The 25398-nt window shown below is 43.1% G+C and overlaps 1 long non-coding RNA gene across 1 annotated transcript; it reads right to left on the bottom strand.

The window, feature by feature from the left end:
• Positions 1-12345: 12345 nt before the first annotated feature.
• LOC116600620 lies at positions 12346-19810 on the bottom strand. The gene is made up of 3 exons (XR_004289734.1): positions 19481-19810; positions 13452-13662; positions 12346-12928 (listed from the first exon to the last, which is right to left on the bottom strand). It is a non-coding gene; the product is annotated as an uncharacterized LOC116600620 (long non-coding RNA).
• Positions 19811-25398: the final 5588 nt, after the last annotated feature.

Here is a 25398-nt window from a genome sequence, read left to right as displayed (position 1 = left end):
CATAATGTGGAAAAGTGTGGTCCTTTAAATTGTTTTAACAACATCGAAGGACTCTTGAAAGACGTCAGAGTGACCAGTGCTGTAATGATGTGGTATGTGTTAGTCATGACAATAAGGTTTTTCATCAGTGTAGAGGCAGCAGTAGGATTGAAGAACTATAAGGTCCCCATCCGGTCTGATGACTCACAGTCCATTTCCTGTTACTGTACAGAGCCCCTGGCTTGCTGCTTATGCAGTGATTAGGTTTCCTGAGTGTGTCATTGTGAGGCAAACGTCAGACCCGTTCACATTACCAGAATGACTTTCATGGGGACTGAACTACAGTCATGTGGACGGGATTATATGGCTTTGTTGTCTCAGGAAGATACCTCTGAGAGTGTGCTTTATACCTAGTATCTGTGGCAGTTTTTCTTGTAGACATGAACTCCCCAAATTGTATAGAATGACACCACTTGCAATGATCATTCACTTATTACAAATAAGAGGGGAAAGCAGGGAATAAAAAAACAACTTCAAGTGACTCTGTTCTTACAAAAAGAATTTGTGATTGATCTAAAGATAAAGCAGGAACTTGCTCATTCCCCCTTTTTTTTTAAATGAAGATTTTGCTTATTTGTTTATTTGAGAGAGAGAGAGAAACAGAGAGCCCACACGAGTATACAAGACAGGGGAGGGGCAGAAAAGAGAGGGAGAGGCAGAGAATCTCAAGCAGACTCTGCACTGAGTATGGAGCCTGGCAGGGGGCTGGATCTCAAAACCCATGAGATTATGACCTGTGCTGAAATCAAGAGTCTGAGGCTTAATTGACTGGGTCAGGAGCCTCTCCCCTCGTCCTTTTAATAAATATTTACTAGGTGTTACATCTTGGCTTACAAAGAACTGTAAGACAGCATATCTGCCTTCAGGGAGCTTAAATATTTTAACATGTGAAAAGTTAAAAGCCATATAGCAAGTAAATTGATGGTATAGATATGTGTGACTTTCAAGTTCAGAAAAGGAGGATGGCTCTTTAGACCCCAAAGTTGGGGAATCCACCATCATTATTGATGACAATAATGTTGTCATCACCAACATTATTATCACCCACCCTCTGAGAACCTCATAAAGGCCAAGTGCTGTCAAGGCCATCCCATGAGGTAGTTACTGATACTCCCTTCTAGAGGTAGAAGAATTTTGTTTCCAAGTCTTAGAAGCTAAGTGGCATATTAGAGTTTACCCAGCTAGAAGAGGAGGAAGGATTAATGCTGGACACTTAATCATATCATATACCCTAAACTATGTCACTAATCCATCAGCAAACCCTGTTGACTCTACTTTCAAAATAGATCTGGGATGCCTGGGTGGCTCAGTCGGTGAAGCTTCTGCCTTTGGCTCAGGTCATGACCTCGCTGTCCTGGGATCGAGCCCCATGTTGGGCTCTCTGTTCAGCAAGTCTATTTCTCTTACTCTCTCAAATAAATAAATAAAAATCTTAAAAAAATATATATATATATTTCCTAAATGCTTCCACTCTTCACCCATCCACAGTGAACACATTGGTTGGGCTTCCATCGTCCCATCACAAAGGTTTTACCTGGTCTAGCGCTGCCGCCTCCTAACTAGAAGCTCCCTTGCCCTTGTGCCCTTAACAGTCTACCCTCGACATAGTGGCCAGAGCGATCCCCTCAAAGAGACGAGTCAGCCTCTTCCTCAAAACTCTCCACCGGCTTCCCATCCCATTTAGCACACGCTCCAGTGCCACCGTGAAGGTCTGCAGTGCCTTGTGTGATCTGCACCCCGGCTCCCTCTTCTCGTCGTGTTCCTAGTTCTCTCTCTCTGACTTCAGTGCAGCTGCGTGGACTTCCTGCTGTTTCTTCCACATACCAATGCATGTTTACACCTCAGAACCTCTGCCCCAGGCTGTAACACTTGTCCTCCAGAGAGCCATGTGACTCACAGTCTCCCTGTGAGAAAGGGGCAGGGAACCCCTGAGAGCACAATATCAGTTATGCAAGTCAAAACCCTATGATTGGGGCACCTGGTTGGCTCAGTGGGTTAAGCCTCTGCCTTTGGCTTGGGTTGTGATCCCAGGGTCCTGGGATCAAGCCCCAGCTCTCTGCTCAGTGGGGAGCCTGCTTCCTGCCCCCACCCCCGTGGCCCCTGCCTGCCTACTTGTGATCTCTTTCCCTCTGTCAAATAAGTAAATAAAATCTTCAAAAAAAAAAACAAAAAACAAAAAAAACCAAACCCTATGACCAAAGACCCCATATTCTGTGAAGATACTTACTGTAAGGACATGGTTCAGTATGGGGAAGAAGGAAGGCGATAGAAGGGAGTGAAAGAAGAAAGCACTTCTCTGAACACTCCGTTAAACACTCCATCAGCTGCTCTCTGCCTGCCAGTTTCCATATGACATTGCATAATGTATGTATTTGTTTTTTTTTAAATTTTAAAGATTTTATTTATTTATTTGACAGACAGAGATCACAGAGAAGCAGGCAGAGAGAGGAGGAAGCAGGCTCCCCACTGAGCAGAGAGCCCGACGCGGGGCTCGATCCCAGGACCCTGGGATCATGACCTGAGCCGAAGGCAAAGGCTTTAACCCACTGAGCCACCCAGGTGCCCCAATGTATGTATTTGTTGATTTATTTATTGCTTTGTCTCCTCTTCTAGAAAATAAATTGCAGTAGTGCAGGGACTCTGGTTTACTACTGTGTCTTCTGTGTGTAGATCAGTGTTTAGCACAGAGCAAGTGTCACATAAATATTCAATAGGAAAGGAGCGCCTGGGTGGCTCAGTCCGTTAAGCATCTGCCTTTGGCTCAGGTCATGATCCCGGGGTTCTGGGATGGAGAACGACTTTGGGCTCCCTGCTTCTCCCTCTCCTTCTGTGGCTCCTCCGCTCTCTCATTCTGTCTCTCTGTCAAATAAATACATATAAATTAAAAAAAAATTCATTGGGATGACTATATCCTCCTAACAATCTCAGGAAAGGGAAGATTGAGATCTCCTTTCCACAGACGAGGAAAACAAGGTTAAATCATTTGTATCCAACAGACGATCTTGCAAGTGGAAGATCCAAGTTTAAATAAAGATTTTGCAGGATTCTAAGTCCTATGCTGTTTGCATTATACCGCACGTTCCCTAAAATCACATGAAAACCCTTCACATAATAAATAGAACACATAGCGATATTCCCTCTCTGGAAGTAGCATTAGAGAATGAATTATTTCCCAAGAATTTAGCTGTGTTATTAAAACATTACAGAAAACATTTTAAAAAGCTAATACTTGCAAATATGAGCACTGTGGGGATTCTTCTACAAATGTGTTTGAGGAAGCTGTTACTCATTGAAGAGGTGGGCAGATAATCTTTCTGGGTGAGTGGCATTCCATCACTGACATTTTGAAATCCTTGATATTTTGATCTTTTCCCATGTAGATCACAGTTTCCCGGTTTATCATATTTTAATTTAGAAAAGGCTGATAGCAGCCCCTAATTAAGGTCAGAACATACTCTGAAGTAATCATATTGTTACTTTAAAAAAAAAAAAGTATTGTGCTTGAGAGAATGGGCAGAGGGGGCCCCTAAGTTACAAAAGAGAAAGCAACTCAGGGTCTGGTCGCCATTAAGCACAGATTTTTCAAGGGCTCGAGGGATTATGATTTTTAGAGGCATCATTTTTTCAGCTCTGCTTTTCCTATCATTTATGTAGTTTGTGAGCTTTCTGCTGTTCTTCTAATGAACCAGAAATTCTCCCTAATGGCTGCACCGAAGGTCACTGCTGACCCAGGAATAATAAGACCACTGACTCATTGGTTGACAGTCAGAACTCAGATCTGCGGGAACACTGCTTCAAACTCAAAATTCCAGACTTTTTATTTAATAATTCTAAATGATCCGTCTCTACCCAGATGCTTATTTCTGATTTCGTGTATTAATAGTCATATGACGTGGACGCGATGTTTTTTCCTCCTTCGTTGCTGACAGGTCACTGTTGACGCTGGAGACAGGAATGATGAAGCACCTGTCTGTGCACGCTCTCTGTGTAAGGCAGTCATTTTTGACAACGCTGTTGCTGACACAAACGTCAGTGGCTTCAAACTAAACTGCCACGACAGACATTCACAGGATTTTGAAATGCACTTGGAGATGGTTTCTGGAGGATAATTTTATTATTTCTTTTAATCATGAGCTTGTATAAAACTGACATTAGTTATCCCCTCTTCAACATGCTATAATCTTAGAAATAACTACGTTTTGTAAAGATTAAGCTATTTCCGTATCTACGGCATTAGGGATCCTCAAGGAGCTCTTTCCACTTCCACACGTCCGATCTCATTCCCCCGACGGTGGAGCTATCCGCGTTTTCCATGGTGCTGGACAATGAAGCGTCTTTGGGCCCCACGGGAAACACTGAAGGTTAAGTTACAGGAATGAAATCTGCCGTCCACGGCACTGGCTGGAAACCGCAGCCACCATTCCACGTGATGCTAATACAGATTCACTAAGATAGATGCTTTTGACTGTATTATTTTTGGATTGACATACATTCATATAAACTTCACTCGTCATCTGGTGACATAAGGAAGAAATTTATTGGAGACTGAATCTGTGCCAGGACACGAGTACGTGGTAGTGCACAAGTCAGATCTGCATCTTAGATTCGTGGAACTTGTTCACTACGTTAGTAGTACTGTAAACAATTATAAAATTATTGCCTATGACAAGTTCTATAATGGAAAACTCGGTGGAATCATAAGACAGTATAACCAGAAGTATCTAGAGCGTGGAGGTCAGAGCTGCTGTCACGTGTCTGAAAGAACAGGAGCGTGATCAGTAGACACAGTGCCAGTTAATTATAACAACTAGTTCAATGTCTGCTTCTCTTGCTAGACGGTAAGTTTCATGAGGGTGGGAACTGTGTGTATCCTATTTACAGTAGTGTCTCTTAGGGTCATTGACTCTCGACTTGAAACTTAGTAGAGGCTTAGTAGATACTTGTGGTCCGACTAGCCCATTTGATACTGGTCCACATTAAGCCAGAGGTGGGGATAAAATTGCTCTAAGTGGAAGATAAAGGAAAGAAACTCAATTATGTAGAGTAGTTTAGTTATAGTATGAAGTTTGCTGAACATGTTTGGGGATCAAACTCATGATCTTAATCTTTGAAACAATGTTTTTCCTAACCAACTGAATTTATTGCTTGTAATATATAATTTAGTAAATTTATTATGTACATTTATTGATTTTAATGTTATTATAAGCCTTGTATAGATATAGAAATTCAGAGAACAATATAAATCTTATTTATTTACACACACTGTGTTTCTAAAGCAATGTAAGATAGCTTAAAAAAACTTTCTAATGTATCTTAAAATACTTACAGTTTTTGAATTATCTCTTTTGAAGGAAATGATTGTGGATTTGACCCAACTAGAGGTTCAAATGCTCCAAAATTAATTGTGAAATTAAGTTTGAAAATTAAATTAAATTCCAATTGTGAAGAATCCTTTTTAAATGTGAATCTGGAGCTGACCTGCAGTGGCAGTACCATCTTGTGGCACACGTAACAGATAATAAGCCAACAAGCTCAGTATATGTGCTGCCGAAGCGAGCACAAGCCAACAAGCTCAGGACAGGCACTGCTATTATGGATATTTACGTGAAGAGGACCAACAGGTCACTTTCTCCGATCACCAGTTCTGAAGTAAAGTTATAGAATTTAATTTGGGTTTGGGTGTGGGTGTGGAGAATATTCTACTATAAATTCAAGTCTCATCCAGCAAGGCTGAAAGGCTACTCAGGGCAGCAAGTTCATCCATATGTCGTCCCACTTGGACGCTACCTCATCCAGCCACCAGGCCACATTTTGGAGGGTGCATCTGTGAGTGGAAAGCGTGTGGGTGAGAGAGAATTTGGGATCATTGCAGGTGGAGCGTAGAGGACCCCCACTGATTAAAGTTCCATCCACCAGAAAGACCCAGTAGTCAGTGAAGTGTATCAGTTAAAAAATCTCCACAAATGGGCTTTTTTCAACATTATTCTCTCATGTCTCTGTTACTCACAGAAACGGGCACCCACCATGTGCTGGACACTCTACTACGTGGCTTATATTTGTCATCTCATCTAATCTTTGATCTAATCCTTTGAAGTTTAACAGACTCTTTGGTATTTTGTTATTTCAAAAGTAGATATGCAAAACCTCTGAGGACCTCTAGAATGGCTTCTATGTCACCCAAGGATAAAGTCTGATCTGTACCCTTTATAGTTAGCCTAGTCTATTATCGTCTATCCTTTGAAATCGAGGCTTTTTTTTTTTTTTTTTTACAACATAGATGATAAACCTGTCCACAGAATATTTGATTTTCAAGAACACACTGTTCTCTCAAGCTGCACAAAAGGGTTTATCCTGCGTAGAGCAGATAATAGAGGCATACAAGCCTAAAAGAACCTCAGGTGCCACCTACTTCAACCTCTTGATTTTATAGATGACAAAGAGGAGGTCAAAGAAGAGGAATGGTTTTGTTCAAGTTCACAGAGTGGCCATTGCATACAATTCAAGTCTTCAGATCCTTAAATTGATGCCTTTTCCTAGGCTCAGGTGTTCCTCAGAATCACCTGTGGTGTTTAAAAAATCTGTACATCGTGAATCCGTACTCCGCTGTCTGTCTAGGACCACAGCTCTATACTGACGTTACTATGTATAAACAGATGCCTCCTGAAAACATAAAATAATGCTCTGCTTGCTTTGAAATAACATTTCCCAGCCAGAAGAAGCTCTGACCATTTTGTACACAGCTATCAACGCATACAAATCTGGTGACTGGGATGTCCTTTTCGTCTTCGCTCTGCTGACTTGGTTTCTTGGGTATGTTTTCTGCTCTGGAGATACAGGAGCACTATGGAAGGCTGTCATAAAGTGGCCAAGGAAGGCCCGAAGCCCAAATCCTAGTATGAGACTTTCTTTCTAAGCCCCTGATAGAGAGAACTGTAATCAGTTGGGTTTGGTGAGCCTACCCTAAGAGCTCTGTCTCACTTTGCTTTTGAGGGAAACAGGGAAGAGACTTGGCATTTGTAACTCAATGGTCCCTTTTACCACCACTTCAAACCTACTCTATCTCGGAAACAGCTGGAGAGTTTTCTTTAAAAAACAGCAACAGCGAATTCCTGGGTTCTACCTTTGAACATCTGAAACAGACTTTCTGTGCAGTTATTTTTTTAAAAAAGATTTTATTTATCTATTTGACAGACAGAGATCATAAGCAGGCAGAGAGGCAGGCAGAGAAAGAGGGGGAAACAGGCTCCCTGCTGAGCAGAGAACCCGATGCGGGGCTCGATCCCAGGACCCTGAGATGATGACCTGAGCTGAAGGCAGAGGCTTAATCCACTGAGCCACCCAGGTGCCCCATGTACCATTATATTTTAAACTAGCTAGTTTGTGAGCAGACAAGTCCTATATTATCTTGAGTCCAGCAGTTCACAGGCAGGTGTTGGACAACCACTGGGAACCAGCCTGGAGATGGGTGATAAATCCGGGTGCCCTTTCTGCATTTGCTTTGAATCTATGTGAGGTCAAAGAAACAAATAGGAAAATGCAGCTTCTTTCATCACTGTCCAAAAACAATTCTTCAAGGTGCAGAATACCATGGGTTCAAAAATAGAGTTGGATATGAATTTGTATTAATTAAGTAGAGATAATTTATGATTTAATGAGGAGGGTGGTCATGGTTAATGAGACCTGTTTATTACTCTCCATAAAGCATTTTTAAAAAATCAGGAGTGGGAGAGGTGTGATAATTGTCATGTGCTCCAAAAAACTGAAATTCTCTTCTGCCATGTGTTAGCATAATGAAGCCGATATTTCATCAAATTTTCCTTTGATGCAGAGGAAGAAGGTTTGTTCCAAGTAAGATCCAGATTATTCATTGTCACATGATTATTAAGAATTGTGTGGTTTTATAAAAGCCACTCATCAGATACCTGTTTTATTTAATTTTTTAAAAACAGGTAATAGTAACCAAAAGGAAACTATTACTACTGGAAGTAGGAATAAAAACTGGAGGTAGTAACAGTAAGTATAATTTTGGGATCTTAGGAAAAAAGAGGACTAGATTTTCTCCATAATTATTGCCCAATGGAAAGTTCTTTCATATAAATATAGAGTAAATCTGTTCAAGTATTATAAAAAAGAAATAAAGTAATTTCACCTTACTTGCTTATGTTGAATTCCTGTGTATTACAGCACTTGGACTTTGGATCCAGTCTTAGAATTTGGCTTAGGTAAAAATTTGCCTCCAATATTATATGTATGTTCCGCGAAAACAACTCTAGGCAAATGGAAATCCAGCATTATCTACCTTTACTTAACAGTAAGAATTGAAAATAGATTTTATATGCTATAGAGCTAAGCTCTTGAACCCTAGAGTTTCCTAGCAGATGGTAAAACCTACACTCCGGAGTATGTAATCCATCTTGAAATTGGCTGAGGCTTACTCATTAAACCATCCACATAAACAACTATAAAGGGGTGAGGTTGGTTCCAGGAAGGATAAATGTGGAGTGAAAACAAGAAAGGAAATTTTTAGTCTTATTCCTTTTTCCTCTCCACCTGCCCCATGTACGGAGGGCATTCCTGTCCGAGTTCCAATTGACTGTAACATCCTTTCATGAGCTGGTTCTCTTTTAATGTTTTCTTCCCCTGCCTCTTCCTTTAGGAAACTGATGCCAGCTAATCTCTTGCCCTGGTTGGTTAGGTCCACCATAACAAAGTACCACAGATCAGGTGCCTTAAGCAACAAAATGTATTTTTTCCCAATTATGGAGGATAGAGTTTCCAGCTGAAGGTGTTGGCCGGTTTTTTGCCTTCTGAAATCCCTCTCATTGGCCTCATTGGCTTGCAGTTGGCCATCTTCCCCCAGTGTCTTCATGGGGCTGTCCCTCATCAGTGTTGTCTGGGTCCTGAGCTCTTGTTCTGGTAACAGACCAGTCATGTTGGATTAAGCCCCTCCCCCTGTGCAACCTCATTTTACCTTACCTCTTTAAAGACCTTATCTCCAAATATAGTCACATTTTGAGGTACTAGGAGTTAGGGCTTCAACATATGGATTTTGGTGGAAACAATTCAGCCCCATAACACCTGCCATCCAACACAAGAGACTTTGCATCAGTAAAAAGATCTGAGTTAGAGAGAGGGCATGGTGAGCAGATGGTTGTGGAGATAAAGCTGGGAGAAGGCAAGAATAGCTAGAAGTTTCTGGAGCCTAGGCTTCAAGCCCCCTGCACTCCAGGAAGATGAGGTGATTTGTAAGAGGTCATCTGCTTACAGTACTCAATATGCATTAAAACAAATTTTACCAAACAACATTTATCGTTACCAGTTTGTGTTTTTTAGAAGGAAATTACTGTGTATGAGACTGATTTGGATGAGAAGCCATTGATTCAGGTATAATGCTTAGGTATCTTTTGATTCAGCCCATTTTGCATTTTAGGTCCTGAACCATGTGAATGAATTAGTGATTCATTACACTTTGCATAATGAGACTCTGTCCTAAAACAAACCATTCAAGAGCCAGGAAGGTAAGATCAATGACTGAACCACTTTTTGCCCATTCAACGTTGGACTGACATTCAGCCCCGTCGGTCTTCTCAGTATGGAGGACATAGTTACTGCATATTGAGACCAATGCATTGGGCTTATTTTGAAGATGGATATTCAATGTGTGACTCAGTAATTAGTTGTCAAGTTCCAACATGCACTATTGAGTGAGGACACAGATTTTTTTGGTCAGGGGAGGGCTTTGCCAGGGAAGTACATTCCAACCTCGCTCAGTGGCCTTGGGTTAAGAATTGCTTTTCATAAATCAGTGGGTTTTTGAGAGTGGACTCAGCACATTGAAATGTTACGTGACACTTAGAGAAGAGAAATCTTTTAAAATAAAGACAAGTTTTGCTATAGATGTCGGAACACACCAGCATTGGTCCCATGTCCCCTGGATCCCAGAATGTGATGCATAAGGCATTGTTTTATTCATAGAGCTTAATCAAAGTAAAAGAAGTCATTGGTCCCCTACCCTAGGTGGTTGGTATTTAGAGCTCCGTAGCAGGATAGATCTAAGTATTTCACTTACAAATCGTGTGGCACAGGCAAGTTACTTAATATCTCTGTGCCTCAGTTTCCTTATCTCTAAAGTGTGGCTCAGAACATATATATAACATCTCACAAGGATGTTGAGTGGATTCAATGACTCTGCATGTCGTAAATAGTATAGTAAATACCCAGCTATTATTGTTGTTATTATTATTTTATTTGTTAATTACATACTAGTCACCTAAGAAACAATTGGTTGACTTCCTATTATTTCAGGACTTGTTTCCCATTTTGTTTCTTTTCTCTTGTAGAGTACCCTTATTTTGTTCCTGTTTCTATAAAAGGGTTGGTTATTTAACACTCAGACACTGTGTAAGGCACAATACCTTAAAAAAATAGCTTGACATGTTCTTTCATGAACTTCTGATTTTTAAACAATTATAGACTCACAAGAAAATGCAAACGCTGGTATGGAGAGGTACTACGAACCTATCACCTAGCTCCCCCAAAAGGCAACGTGTTTCATAACCCAAGCCAGGAGAATTGACATTGGTACAAGACCATTAACCAGACTATAGACTTTACTCAGATTTGACCAGTTTTTGCAGTCACTTATTTCCTTATATGTCTGTGTCTATTAGTGTTAGAACGTCTGATCACCTATACAGATTCATGTAACCACTATCACGGTCAAGAAGAAGGATGGTTTCTTTTCCATAAAAGAGCTCTCTCGTGCTAAAGAGGCAATTTTCAATGCATGTGAAATCACATGCTGCTTCAAGTTTCGCTTCTAGTTGTTCCTTTGGTAACAGAGTACGATTTGAGAAGACAAGCAACTCATCACTGCGCCGGCTATCTAGCAAATGCTCAGTAAACACTTCGTGGGATGAATAAAAGTTTCGCAAGTTCATCATAACTCACTTTCTCTGTGTTTTGTTTCTCCTCCCCACAGTCTCCAGGAATGCACATAAATATAACAGCAGAACAGGTGCAAGAAAGTGGAAGGGGCCCCCAGGCACCAAGAGGAGCGCATGGCAAACATATACTTCCTCCCAGAGGCCTACCTCTCTGAGGAGTCTACATCCTTAAAAACTCCTACGCAAGAAGAGAATTTTCCTGGGTCTCTGAATGATGGTTTTCTGTGTGCATTTTCCCATTGTGGGCATTTTTAAAAACTTGGCTATCTAAAATTAAATTGTGGATGTGAGATTAGCTGCTTCATTTGTGTTTTTAACCTACTAATTCAAGGTGTCTCGGTCAGGGTGCCAGGAGGGGTCAGCCTACAGTCTCTGGGTTTGGTGGAAAACTAGAGATTGGACGGATAGGCATTCATTGACTTTGGCCAGTGGAACTTATGCTTGTTACAACCTGAGATTTTGTTTGCTCACCACAAAAGTCCCAACCCACGCTTGGCACACAGTGGGGCTGCCATGCCTATTTGGTGAGTAAATGAATTTGAATAGATGACTTTTTAGATTTCTTGCCTTTAATTCAAATTGTTTGCTACTCCTTTGACCCACAGAACAGAAATGGGAATTATCTTCAGAAAATAATTTTTAGGGTTTCTGGTAGTCATAAAAAATGAGGGGATATTTTTTTCTTCCAGAATTTTTAAGAAGCACAATTGATCTTGCTTTTAATTTTTTTTAATAACACTACGGAGAATGACCACCTGAAAACTTTACTTATTAATGACTTGCCAAGGAAATGTCTAATTCCAGTCTTTTCATAGCTATGCACTTAGACAAATAAGCTTATAAATAATTATGAAGTCTCTGATGTTCTCCCTCCCTGGATGTCAGAAGACATGACATAGCAAGAAACGGGATGCTGATGGTAGAGGCTAAGTCCATGTTTAACTCCAAATAGAATCCAACTTAGGATATATTTTTTTAAGGAATTTTCTTCAAAGTAAAATGCACCATGAGCAATGGATTTGAGTCAAGAGGATAATGGGGGTTTGGATGATCAGAAATGCCTAGATATTTATCCCCCTTTGCATGTGGACACACAGAGGATTTCTTCTCAGTCCAGAGATACCCCACCTCCCAACAAGAGAGGGTACCTGAAAATAAATAAACTCATTTTGTTTTATTTTATTTTATTTATTTAAAAGATTTTATTTATTTATTTGACAGACAGAGATCACAAGTAGGCAGAGAGGCAGGCAGAGAGAGAGAGGAGGAGGTATCAGGCTCCCTGCCCAGCAGAGAGCCCGATGCGGGACTTGATCCCAGGACCCTGAGATCATGACCTGAGCCGAAGGCAGAGGCTTAACCCACTGAGCCACCCAGGTGCCCAAATAAGCTCATTTTAAATTGATGTCTAGCTCATAAGGGTCCATCCTCAGGAGGCATTATGGTGTGGAGGACCTCAGTGAATTTGAAGTCTGGAGCTTGGGTAAGTCGTGTAGCCTCCCCGACATTCAGCTTTCCTCTTCTTGAGAATGGGTACGTTTATTCCTGCCCTATTCTGATCTTATAGCTTTGTTGTGAGAAAGAACATAAAGCATTCGAGCTTCTACATTTGGCAACGGTATTTGAACTGTAAGCACTATTTACGTGTAAAACAGGATTAGATTCATTAAGTCAAAATTGGCCACGGAGAGAGCAGAAGCTTGGAATACAGAGGGGGTCACGCCGTGGTTCTAAGCCAACGTGCACTGGAATGGTTGGTAATTAGCTCTGCGACTTCTGCGAAAGGAGGAGACCGCCTTGTTCCAGATGGCATCCTTCTCCACCAGGGGAGAGACCAAAGGCTGTCTGGGAAAAGGCTCTTCCCTCTCCAGCAAGACTCTCACTGGATCAGTTCCGATGAGATGGGATGTAGATGTGTGGCTCTCCATCTGCCACCACCTGAGCTTTGAAGGGGGAAAAAAAAAAAAGTATTTTATAAACTTGTTTTTCAAAGTCTGGATTGGATCAATTAGAATTAAATCTGCCTGTACCCAAACCAAGAAAACTTGGTAAGTGGATGTTTGCTTTCTGTTTTATTTGGTTGTTTGGGGTCTCAGTTTCAGGCATGGCCAAGAGCGAACAGAGGAGCTGGAGGCAGCAACAGGGGAGGGGTTTGGGGAGGCCGAAGAGGGCTGCTCTCAGGGGCAGGACGGGGAATGTGACCTCTCTATTGGGTCATAATCTGTCTGCCTCCAAACTTCAGATACTTGTTTCTGTTGTATCAACAGGCTCAGCTTAATATTAACGGTGGGATGAGCTTCCTGAGGCTGCCATCCCAAATTACCATCAAGAATTCTGGAAGCTAGAATTCTCCAGTCAAAAAGTCGCCAGGGCCCCCTTCTCTGGAGGCTCTGGGGGAGAAGGCATTCCTTGGCTCTCCCAGCTTCTGGGGGCTCTCCTGGCATTCTCGGGCGTGTGGCCGCTTACCCTTCATCTCTGTCTCCACATGGCCATCTCCTTGCCTGATTTTCCTCCCTCTTCCTCTTAGAAGGACGCTTGTTCCTGGATAATCTGCGACGATCTTCTCATCTCAAGATCCTTCACTTACTCACACCTGGAAAGACTTTCTTCCAATAAGATTGTCTTTGCATGTTCTAGGGCAAAGAAGACACACATATCCTTTGGGGTGGGCACCGTGCTACAAAGAACAACGACATAAAAAGCCTTTAATATGGAATATAAGTTGATGCAATCTTCCTGATGAATGATACGACCGTTTTACTTTGAAGAAAAATTCATTGAGTACCTACCCTGTGCCAAGAATGTTTCAAGACATTTAATCAATAAAAATGCAAGTACTGGGGTACCTGGGTGGCTCAGTGGGTTAAGCCTCTGCCTTCAGCTCAGGTCATGATCTCTGGGTCCTGGGATTGAGCTCTGCATCGGGCTCTCTGCTTAGCGGGGAGCCTGCTTCCCCCTCTTCTCTCTGCCTGCCTCTCTGCCTACTTGTGATCTCTCTGTCAAATAGATAAAATATTAAAAAAAAAAAAAGCAAGGTACCTTTGGCCTGGTAATTTCACTGCTTGGAATTTCCCTGTATATTAAAAAAAAAAAAATCTTTTTAAGATGGCTGCTAATGGCAGCCTTGTTTGCAAGAGCAGAATAACTGGGATGAAACTAAAGAGTGTGTGAATAAAGGATCTTTGGGAAATCACATCATGCCCACATTATTAAAAAGAATTGGTTATTAAAAAGAATGAAGTAGGGGTGCCCGGGTGGCTCAGTGGGTTAGAGCCTCTGCCTTCGGCTCAAGTCATGATCCCGGGGTCCTGGGATAGAGCCCCACATTGGGCTCTCTGTTCAGCAGGGAGCCTGCTTCCTCCTGCTTCTCTCTGCCTGCTTCTCTGCCTACTTGTGATCTCTGTCTGTCAGATAAATAGGTAAATTTAAAAGAAAAAAAAAAGAATGAGGTATATATTGATATGGAAGATATATTCGGTGGTAAAGTTTAAGAAACTGCAGACTTTTTATGAACAAACATAGATAAAGATGAATATCTCTACGGATGTATCTATGCACAACCTTGGGGGGTGGTGAGAATTCACAGGGAACGGGTAGCAGGGATTACCTTTCTAGAGAAAGTCTGGGGGAGAATGGGGAATGCAGAGGAAGGGAGAGCTGACTTTTCAGTTTGGGGGACCATTGAATTTTCTAATGTTGCATACATGTCATTTCCATTTTATTAATAATGTAAGTAGGGATTATCTTGTGGTGGGAATGTAGGACATTCATTTCTTTCCTTAATACTTTCTTCCGGAATTTTTGAAGAGGTCTGAGGCTTTTCTTTCAAATCAACTAGAAACTCGGCTCAGCACTTCCTCCTGCTGGGGGTATTTTCCTTCTTGATTTGTATAATTATTGTTGCTCTTCGGAAGCCTGTCTCTTTCTCTCCTCGAGAAGTCGATTATTCTCCATTTAGGTCTCCAGGACTTAGCTGCTAAATCTCTTATCTGTTCTCTCGAGACTCTCACCCAGGAGATCACTGCTCTGTCTTTTCGAAGAGTTCTTCCTCTGGGTCTTCCAGGTCACTAATTTCAGTCTCAGCAGTGACCACCCTCGGGGTCAGCCCATGAAGTGATTTTTTTTTAAGTTTGAAGATTATATTTTTAGTGCCAAGAAGGGGTGCGTGCATGTGTGTGTGTGTGTGTGTGTGTGTGTGTGTGTAGGGAAAGTGTGCGCATTACACAGGATTCTCGGTCCTGCGTGTGTTGGAGTTGTGTCTGTCTCCTTGCAGTAGAGGTCTGTTCCGAACACTGGCTTCTTCTTCCTCACATTCCCGGCTCCCTTAGATGCTTGGGCCCCTTGTGCTTTGTGTCATTTTCTTCCGTCTGTTCTGGGGCCGAGGCGGAAGTGCTGTGGGCTTTCTCAGGCCAGCGTGGAGGCGCTGCTGTCCCTTCCTCTGTGGACTGAAGGTCTAGCAGCAGTAGGCCACCACCTCCCTTGTGACTGTTAGGTCTCCCAATAATGGGTCCGTGATCAAAGGATCGAGACTGATACAAAGCGAAGGTCAAGCAAAGCTTTATTTCATGCCAAGCATCAAGAATCAAACTGACCGGTCAGGGCTGTCTCTTACAAAGAGGTGACCTCTCTCCGCCTTACAGACTAGCTTTTAAGGGCATCTGCACAGTCATGCTAGGTCATACATAAGTGACCGGCTGAATTACAATTTACCCTATAGTAGATATTTGAACTAGCCTATCACCTTGGTCAGAATTGGTACCCAAAAGGCGGGACCCACACTCCTTGGTAGCTAGGGAGACAGTATGCGCCCCACTGATTGGATGTCTCCACCTGGCCTGACTTGCCCCTGTATTTGGGCTTTGTTACCTGAGATTGGTTTCCCAGACTTGCTTTTAAGTAAGTTCCTTGGTGGGGGAGGGGGGGCAGGGTCAGTTTAAGTTTTACTGCATAAACAACAAAATCACTGTTTAACTGGATGGAATCGCTCCGGCTAAATAGGCCCTCACAGTGACAATGGGGCTTCTCCAGGCCCCTCAATTCCAGTAAGAGAGAACCTTATCCCACATGCTTTCCAGGCTTCTGCAGTTGTCTGGGCATCCAGAAGATCTGACACCCCCTTTTTGGGTAATGTCCTGCTCTCTCTGGCGGTAGGGAGCCCAGGGAGCCTGGTCCCCAAGAGTGGGATCCTGCCTCTCTCCGCACGATGCAGTCAGGCTCTCCCAGGGTCTGCAGTTCTCTCGTGGTTCAGAGGGAAACAGTTCTTGGCAGATGATCAGTGACTCCCTCCATGCCTTATCTACCTACCATCGGAAGCTGCTCCCACCAAGAGATGTGGGAGTCTGGCCTGCAGGAGCGAAACTACCCCGGTGAGGCCAGCCTCGATCAGCCAGCCTTTAGCCGACCCTCACACATGTGAGCTACAACAATCAGTGACTGCTGTTTGGAGCTACTAGTTTATTACACAGCAGTACCTGATGCCAGAAAGAAGGTGGGATATTCTTTTTTATATTTCTCTGTAGGTTTATGTATTTATTTCTAAGATTTTATTTATTTATTTTACAGAAACAGCATGTATGAGCAGGTGGAAGGGCAGAGGGAGAGGGAGAATCTCAAGCAGATGCCCAGCTGAGCCCGGAGACCGACTGGGAGCTGGATGTCAAGACCCTGAGATCCTGACCTGAGCCAAAGCAAAAGTCGGAAGCTTAACTGACTGAGTCACCCAGGCATCCCTATTTCTTTCTATATTTAAAAAAAAACTCACACCCATAAATAGGTGTCATTTAAAAATTGAGACGAGACGTGCCAGCTAAAGCTTCTTCCCCTCCCTCTTCCCACCTTGCTACTGTACATGCACACATGCACTCTCTCTCTCTTTAAAAAAAAAAAAATTGAGACCAAGGAAACATTAAAAAGGTGAGAAAGAGAGAGCTGAGAGCTGATAGAAATCTCAAGAAGACGAAGCTGTAGGGCGCCTGGGTGGCTCAGTGGGTTAAGCCGCTGCCTTCAGCTCAGGTCATGATCTCAGGGTCTTGGAATCGAGTCCCGCATCGGGCTCTCTGCTCAGCAGGGAATTAAATGAATTACTCTCAAAATAGTCTAGTCAAATCCTTATCTAATAGACTAATTGAGAAGAATTTACCCTACGACATGTTCAGCATTGACAGTGGGTTTGCTTAAATGTCTTCATGACGGGGAACTCACTACCTACCAGGCAACTCTTTCCTTTGTGCAGTAACAATAATTATTAGAGTTATTTTATTGCAGCAAAGAGGCAATCCAGCTGACAGTGTGAAATCTAAGCTAAATAATTCAGAAACATGTTTTTCCCTCATTCAGAAACCCCCTCAGAGGAAACAGGCATCTTCTTACGAGCTGATAAGGAACGTATTCTGAACCATACCATCTGCATAATTGCTTCCATTCATTATTGTTAACTTATATTTCATCCAGCTCCAAAATTACGTTCCTTCATCTATAATAAATGATTTATTTTCAGTTGGAAAAAGCAAAATGATCCCTTTTGGATCAAAATTACCTGGGAATGTAATTAACTGTATCTCACTGTGGTAGCTCGTCATATAAACTCACTGTGGATGGCTTTAAATAAGAAAAATTGGCAGTTTTATTATGTTCTTGATGTATTGCAAACATTGCTTGCTGGGACACATGACTAGAGGGCCAGTCCAGGGACTCCACGGGATCTAAAACAAATTTAATTTGTGTTTATTGGACAAGCTTCTGTTTGGCATTATGCTGTGTCTCAAGAGACACCAACCTACCTGATCTTAGGCAAGACTTGAGGACAAAGACTATCGGTTGAGTGCGTTACCTCTCTCATGTTTTTAGTTTCAAGAAATCCATATGGAAGTTCTACTCCACTTAAATAAAAAGATTATTAAAACATCGGATACATAGTGTTTGAGATAGGTCATCCATTATACTTATTGTAATTATAACTACTACTACGAGTACTCTTCCTAGCCACTAGCACTGTTGCTGTTATTAACTCTGTGAACTTTCTGGCTCAAACAATATGCTGGACCCTCAAACTTTCCCCACCAGCACATTTATTCTCTCCTTCCAAGGCAGAATTCAGTTGTTTTAATCTAGACCAAGAAATGCTGTAGCTATGGCAGTAAACCCTTCTTACTTGACTTCCAAGGTCAAAGCTAATAGAGGCATAGCAAAGGGTTAGTTAGAACTGCAAAGGCTTCATTATTGTAGTACTGGGCAACCCTGGCTCAGCCGAAGAGACCGAAGGAGCCCATGGAGCTGGTGGCACAGACCTAATTAATTGGGTCAAAGCCAAATTCATCAGTCAAGAAGGGCAAACTCAACAATTTCAGGACATTATCCATTACTTACGACTTACTTCTCTGTTGCGTTCCAGCGTCAAGCCCTATGCTTGGCACACAGTGCATACTTAATGAGTGAATGTGGAATAAACAAAGGAAGGTGAAATTTCATATCAGAAACCAAAGGAATGTTTCCCTTTTTAATCCAGCCCAATCAATAGTTAACTAGATGGCAGGCAGGTTCCACTCCCCGTTTGACATATACGGTTTTGGGTTTTCTTCCAGACCCTGTTTATTTTCAAATACCATCATGATACTGCAATTATCAGCCTTAGCCGTCAGTCCCTTTTTATAATGCTGGGCTGCCAAACACCTGGCATAGATCTTGCTGTTCGTTCTGTGCTTGGACCAAGGTAGACATTGTTCATGGACTGCAGCACGCCTTTGTGCCGAGTGTGGATGTGCCCCATGATAGACGTGGAAATGTGCCCCCCACTCCAGTTCCCTCTTAAGTGAGGAGTTGCTGTCCAGCTGCAGGGAGTGTGGTGAGCAGACCGTCCAGCTGTCAGCATCTTTGAGGTCAGCCTCAGCTGCAGAGCACCCCGGGCTTGGAAGTCATGTCCTTTCTGGGGCAGCCTTTACCTAGTGACTCTGCCAGGGGTGCGTGGCTGGGAGAGTGGGTGGTCAGTTTCAGTTTCAGTTGCAGTGCACTGTCAGCTCCAATGGGAAAGACCAGCCACAGAGCCTCCCCCGCTTGGACCCCCAGGTTGGCTGAAGCTTTGTCTGGCTTGGTTTGTGCTTTGTCTTCTCCCTCTGCCCCATCCTGCTTCTTTGCCTTCTTGTCATGGGTTTGATCCCTAATAAACATCTCATACCCAGACCCCATCTCAAGATCTGTTTCCAGAGAACCCCACCTGGCAGTTCCCTTCAGTGGATTGGAGCTGGCATGTGGAAGGAAGCTCATGTTCCATGCCTATTTTTCTCTAGGCCAATCCACAGGGATAGGTGGTATAATCAAAATATTCAAAACATGACAATGATTTCTAGAGATAAACAATTCCCAGATCCTCCGCTGGCCTGCAGGCCATGGAGAACACAGCCAGGTGTCAGCGGGTGATCTGACTCACTTCAGCAAAACACATGCCTTCCTTCAAAACAGTCAAATAATTTCCTTCATTGTCTAAGAGAGGGTTTACTCACCTTGGCACCATTGACATGAAGGGGCTGAGGGATTTTTTGTTGTAGAGGGCCTTCCTGGCATTGTAGGATGTTGAGTTATCTTCAGACATTGCCTGATGTCTCCCTGAGGGCAAAATCTACCTGGTTGAGAACCAGGGGTCTAAGACTGTGCCTGGGGAGGAAGCACCCAGGTAGGGAAAATGAAACTCTTAGCAGGTTTGGAAATATCCCTTCTTCCTAGGCCCTGATCCCCATTCTGCTGTGGGCCAATGGCTCTTTGAATGAGTCATCACCAACATAGAAGAAAGATGGGCCGCTCCCCAGTTTCCTAGTTAATAAGCCTCGGTTCCTGAGAAGACTTCTGGCATCTGTGCCAAATCTCTCAGGACCAGCCTCTGACTCCCACGCCCTGGTTTCTGTTTACACACCAGGGGAGGCTGCATTCCTCAGCTGTTTGCAAGCCTGGAGGACTGGTTTTCTGTCCCCGACCTTATTTGAGCATGGAAGGGGCAAATTACTTAAAAGCTAAAGCAACAATGAGTTTCATGGGAACTTGCAAAAATAATTAGCACTTAAATATCATTGACATTTGGGATCAGATGGGAATGTATATGTGTGTGCATAGACTTGTTTCCTTTAAAATTTTCACTTTCTCCCTTTTTACACCTATAATGCATCCATTGAAGATGACTCATGAGTAAAGAAAATAAAACATCATTCATACTTTTTACCCCCTAATGAGAGCTATAATATTTCAAGAAAATTATCTTCTGGATCTCTTTCTTGTAACATATGCAAGTGAAAAATAAATTTTATTTTATTTATTTATTTTTAAAGATTTTATTTATTTATTTGACAGACAGAGATACAGCGAGAGAGGGAACACAAGCAGGGAGAGTGGGAGAGAGAGAAGCAGGCTTCCTGCTGAGCAAGGAGCCCACAGGGGGCCTCGATCTGAGGACCCTAGGATCATGACCTGAGCTGAAGGCAGAGACGCTTACCAACTGAGCCACCTGGTTGCCCTGAAAAATAAATTTCATAACGTCAATGGGATTGTATTGTGATATCGTTGTGTCACTCTTTTTATTCTACTTACAAACATAGTCTGAGTTCGTATTTTTTGCGTCTATAATTTCCTTTTTTTTTTTTTTTTTGGCAACGACTGTCCCTTCACTTAAAATGTAACCTTCTGAAGGAGAATGACTTCTCAGGCCTACCCGAACTTGGATTTTTCAGCGGGAACAAGGTCGGGAGGGTGAGCTGTGCACCCCCCCCCCCCCGATTTGCCAGCCCAGTCCCCTCCCCCCTGCCCACGGATCCCCACGCCTGCGTCACCCCCGCTCCAGCCTGGGGAGGTGGTGCTCGCCCTGACTCACTCCGCAGCCTCATCTAGAGAAACCGAAGGCTGAATCCTGAAGGAAATCTCTGCCGGTAATACCGTAGCTGTACAGAGAGCTTCAAAATAACATCTGTGGCAGGAAGAGCAGGGCGCGCTAAGGCCGCTTACAGAATCCCTACCCGGCTCTAGGATTTACAAAGTAATAGAAAACTTTTCTCACAAAATCAAACTTCTGTCTTTCAAGGTGACGTTTTTAATAAAGATGCTCTGGGATGACCTCTGGGCGTGCGTGGGCACCCAGAGGGAAGGACTGACGGAGAGACGCCTACAGTTTCCAGCAGGCACTGGGGCCATCTGGCTCCAGCCGGGGGCCAGCAGTGGATTATTATTAATTAGTCCTGTGACCTTGGGTCAGTCACTTCTTCTCCCGGGGCCTCTACTTCTTGCTCTGTACCAATAATTTTTTTAAATTATTTTTAAGAATTTGATCTTTTTATACTTTTTTTAAAAAAAGATTTTATTTATTTTTTTTTATTTTTCTCAGAGAGAGAGAGAGAGGGAGAACACAAGCAGGCAGAGGCAGAGAGAGAAGCAGGCTCCCCACTGAGCAAGGAGCCCGATGTGGGACTCCATCCCAGGACCCTGGGATCATGGCCTGAGCCGAAGGCAGAGAGGCTTAACCAACTGAGACATCCAGGTGTCCCCCCGTGTTTTTTTGTTTTTTTGTTTTTTTAAACCAAATGTTTATTTGGCTCTTACTTTGAGCCAAGCCTAGTCTGCTACTGTGGATACTGCAGTAAGAACCTGTGTTCTCGGCCCTCAGGGGCCTTACAGTATAGCGCCAAGCCGTCCACTGTGAGAGCCACAGGCCACATGTGGCTATTGAGCACCTGTCATGTGGCTGGCCCAAACTGATTTGTGCTGTAGGTATAAACAATCCTACATACTGGATTTTTAAGACTTAGTATAAAAAAAGAGGAAGAAAAACACACCTTTAGTAACTTTTTATATCAGTATGTTGAAATGGTCATATTTGGATATTGGGTTAAATAGGCTAGGTGAATAAAATTAATTTAATCTGCATCTTTTCATTTTTAAAAATGTGGCTGCAAGACCGTTTAAAATGACATCTCTGACCTGCATTTTGCTTCTCTTGGGCAGTGCTGATCTAAGGGGGAGAGACAGGCAAGAGACGCCATGTAGGCACGGGGTTGTGCAAGTGTGCTGGTGCCATGAGGGCAGCCCGAGGGGGCAGGTGACCTTGTCACAGGGGTTCCTTGAAGGACACAGAAGAGTGAGCCAGGTGAAGAGTAAGGAGAGGAAGGACCCTCCTGGCCAAAAGAATAACAAGCATGAATCAGCAAGTTTGCGAGAAGGAGGGCTGGCATGCGGGAGCCGAGAGGACGGGGTGCTGGAGAGAGGTGGGGAGGTCTGCTCGCCCCTGTGATCCTCAGGGATTATTAGACGGGATGAGCAGAGGGAGGACTCATGTCCTTGCATTAAAATATCAAACTGTGTGGCTGAACAATTGGCAGACTCCTTAGGGAAACGGAAAGATCCAGTTATGTCCGTTGGTGGCGTTTTCAGGTGGGATCTTGTGAACTTCCATCCGAGGTGAGGTAGTCATCCCTGCTGACCCCGGAACTCCCTGGAGCTGGGGAAGCAGGGCCACACCAGGCTCCCTCCGTAACCCAAAGGAGGCAGAACTCCAACAAGGGACCCAGGGGAATCTGCGGAGGGGAATTGAGTTGGGTCGGGAAGAAGGAACAGGGTTTCATGAGCAGAGAAGGCAGGGCAGGCTCTTCAAGGTCACAGACGAGACGGTGTCTGTGACCATATTCCAGAGTCTCGATAGGAGCTCTGATGGCATTGTCTTGGGCTTAAGCAACACCGTAACGTAGGCACCATTATCTTCATTTTACAGATGACCCTGACACTGGGGATGGAAAGAGCATGCCCGGTCTACACATAAATATTCATGGGTTCCTGTTAGGAAATGGTGTACGAGGAATTGGAGGTCTGATTCCAGAGGCCCTGCCTTTCACACAAGTATTGAAAACACAAGTCTAATAAAATGTTTTTCTTGTTTTTAAAAAATTTAAAAAAGATTTTTATTTATTTATTTGGTAGACAGAGATCACAAGTAGGCAGAGAGGCAGGCAGAGAGAGAGGGGGAAGCAGGTCCCTGCTGAGCAGAGAGCCTGATGCGGGGCTCGATCCCAGGACCCTGGGATCATGACGTGAGCAGAAGGCAGAGGTTTAACCCTCTAAGCCACCCAGGTGCCCTTGTTTTTTTAAATTTTAAGAGGCATTTGAAAACTGATATTTATCTAATGTTTGCCATGGATCAGCCTATATGTGTCCGGGGGTTATGGGCATAGACGCTCTGACTAGATTTTCTGGGTTTATTCTATTTTCTTATTTTTAAAGATTTATTTATTTGTGGGGGTGGGAGGGAGAAATAGAGAGAGAGAGAAAGTGTGAGCATGTGAGTGGGGGGAGAGGCAGAGGACAAGGGAGAGAGAGAATCTCCAGCGGATATCCCACTCAGAGAGAGGCCTGATATGGGGCTCGACCCCATGACCCTGAAATCAGGACCTGAGCTGAAAGCAAGAGTCAGATGCTTAACTGACTGCACCACCCAAGTGCGCTGAGACTTTCTGGGTTTAAATTGAGGGTCTAACACTTCACCTCTCTCTCTCTCTCAGTCTGCTCATCTGTAAAATAGGGATGATAATCAAAGTTTCTTCTTCAGGGTGGTGGTGAGGATTCAGAGACTTAAGTCTTGTAATGGTGGTTATTAAATAAAAACCATCTTATTTAGCCTCTCACCATGACACTATTTTGTCCCTTTCCCAGAAGACTTAAGTCTGTTGCCTAAGGTTACATGGAATTTAAGTGGCAGAGCCAGGATTCAAACCATGCTCTTTTTTTTTTTTTTTTTTTTTTTTTTAATATTTTATTTTATTTATTTGAGACAGAGAGAGAGAGAGAGAGAAAACATGAGCAGGAGGAGAGGGGCAGAGGGAGAGGGAGAAGCAGGCTCCCCACTGAGCAGGGAGCCTGATGTCAGGTTCCTTCCCAGAAGGATCCTGGGATCATGACCTGAGCCCAAGGCAGATGCTTAACAGACTGACCCATCCAGGTGCCATGCTCATTCTGACTTTTCTGACTCTCCTGCTCTGTGTTGCTTCTTCAGTTTGAGTTACAGCAACTAGAATTCACGTTCTGGGTCTTTTCTCAGTGGGCTGATAAAAAATATTCCACCAAAATATTCCATCAAAATATTTTACAAATTCCATCAAAAATATTTACAAGTCAGTCAAAAGTGCTCCTTTGCATCTTTCCTCCTCTTACCCATGTTCATCCCTTACCTTCCCTGAAAATGGTGGGTGATGCTTTTGTAAGCCTAGTGTTTTAGCCGGAGGCATCCAAATTTTAATACCCACCTCCCCTGCCGCATTTCTTTTCTTCTCTTATTCCTGACATTGCCACCTGAGGTTAACTGCCTGGAAGACATTCTCATGAAGCAAAATGGGGACAGTTTGAGGCATGGAGAGACCTGGAATTGGAGCAGTTGCTCAGCTCAAGTCAATTCGGAGCTACAGCAGAGATCAGAAAAGAAGATCAATAAGACCAATAAAAAAAAAGGAAGACCCCATTCCAGAACCAGTTATAATCTTGACCCTCCCGGAAAACGTGATGGCTTGGTACAGAAGTGGCAAGAATAGACTTCCATTCATTTGCACAATTGAACTGCCTGCTCCAGGGCTCTATAAACCTTTACTTAAAAGATCCGACGGTTAAGTATTTTAGATTCAGTATTTCCCATAAGAGTCCAAAGGGTTAAGGATTTTAGGCCTTTGTAGGCCATACTGGTCTTTATCACAATTCCTCAACTCTGTTATTATAATTCAAAAGCCATACACAAACAAGTGATTGTGGCAACATTCCAAAAGAACTTTTTAGGGACACTGGAATTTGAATTTTATCGAACTTTCACACGTCATGAAGTAATTGTTTGTGATTTTTTCTCAACTACTTAAAATGTGAAAACCATGGGCTGCATTTGGAAAACTGGTCATAGTTTGCCAGCACCTTGTTTCACTCTGCCAGGTACAGTGTGAACAAACTGGCACAGCCTTTATCCTCACAGAGCTGACAGGAAGTTGTTCAGTTTTCTCAAAGTGTGACACACTTTAATGTTTCATCAAAAGGGGTATCTGTGCTCAAGAATGTTTGGGAAATACTGAGTTGAAGCAAAGTCCTTTACTACAGGACTTCTCAGAGCCTTTAATCTGCTAATACATGCTGTGAACTTCCAAGGGAAACTTGGAGGGCCAGACATATTTGACTACAAAACCCTTTTACACTTTCTACAATGGATGCTCCATGGAACACACTGGAAGGAAAGCCCCTTCTCTTCTCTGTTTAAATGGGAAGATGAAGTTATCTGTCAAGACCACACTCTCCCCCACTTCCCAGTTGCCTTTCCACTGAGCTGAGAGATGATCCTGAAATTGATATTTCCTTCTTCCTAGGGTCATTGTCTCTCTTCCAATGGCCAGACAATATTTTAGAATTACCTCTGTTCTTTTGC

The sequence above is a fragment of the Mustela erminea genome, chromosome 1 (assembly GCF_009829155.1).
Source record: "Mustela erminea isolate mMusErm1 chromosome 1, mMusErm1.Pri, whole genome shotgun sequence".
Classification (NCBI taxonomy): Eukaryota; Metazoa; Chordata; class Mammalia; order Carnivora; family Mustelidae; genus Mustela; species Mustela erminea.
Note: the sequence above shows the minus strand (reverse complement) of the source record. Positions and strands in the feature narration are given on the sequence as shown.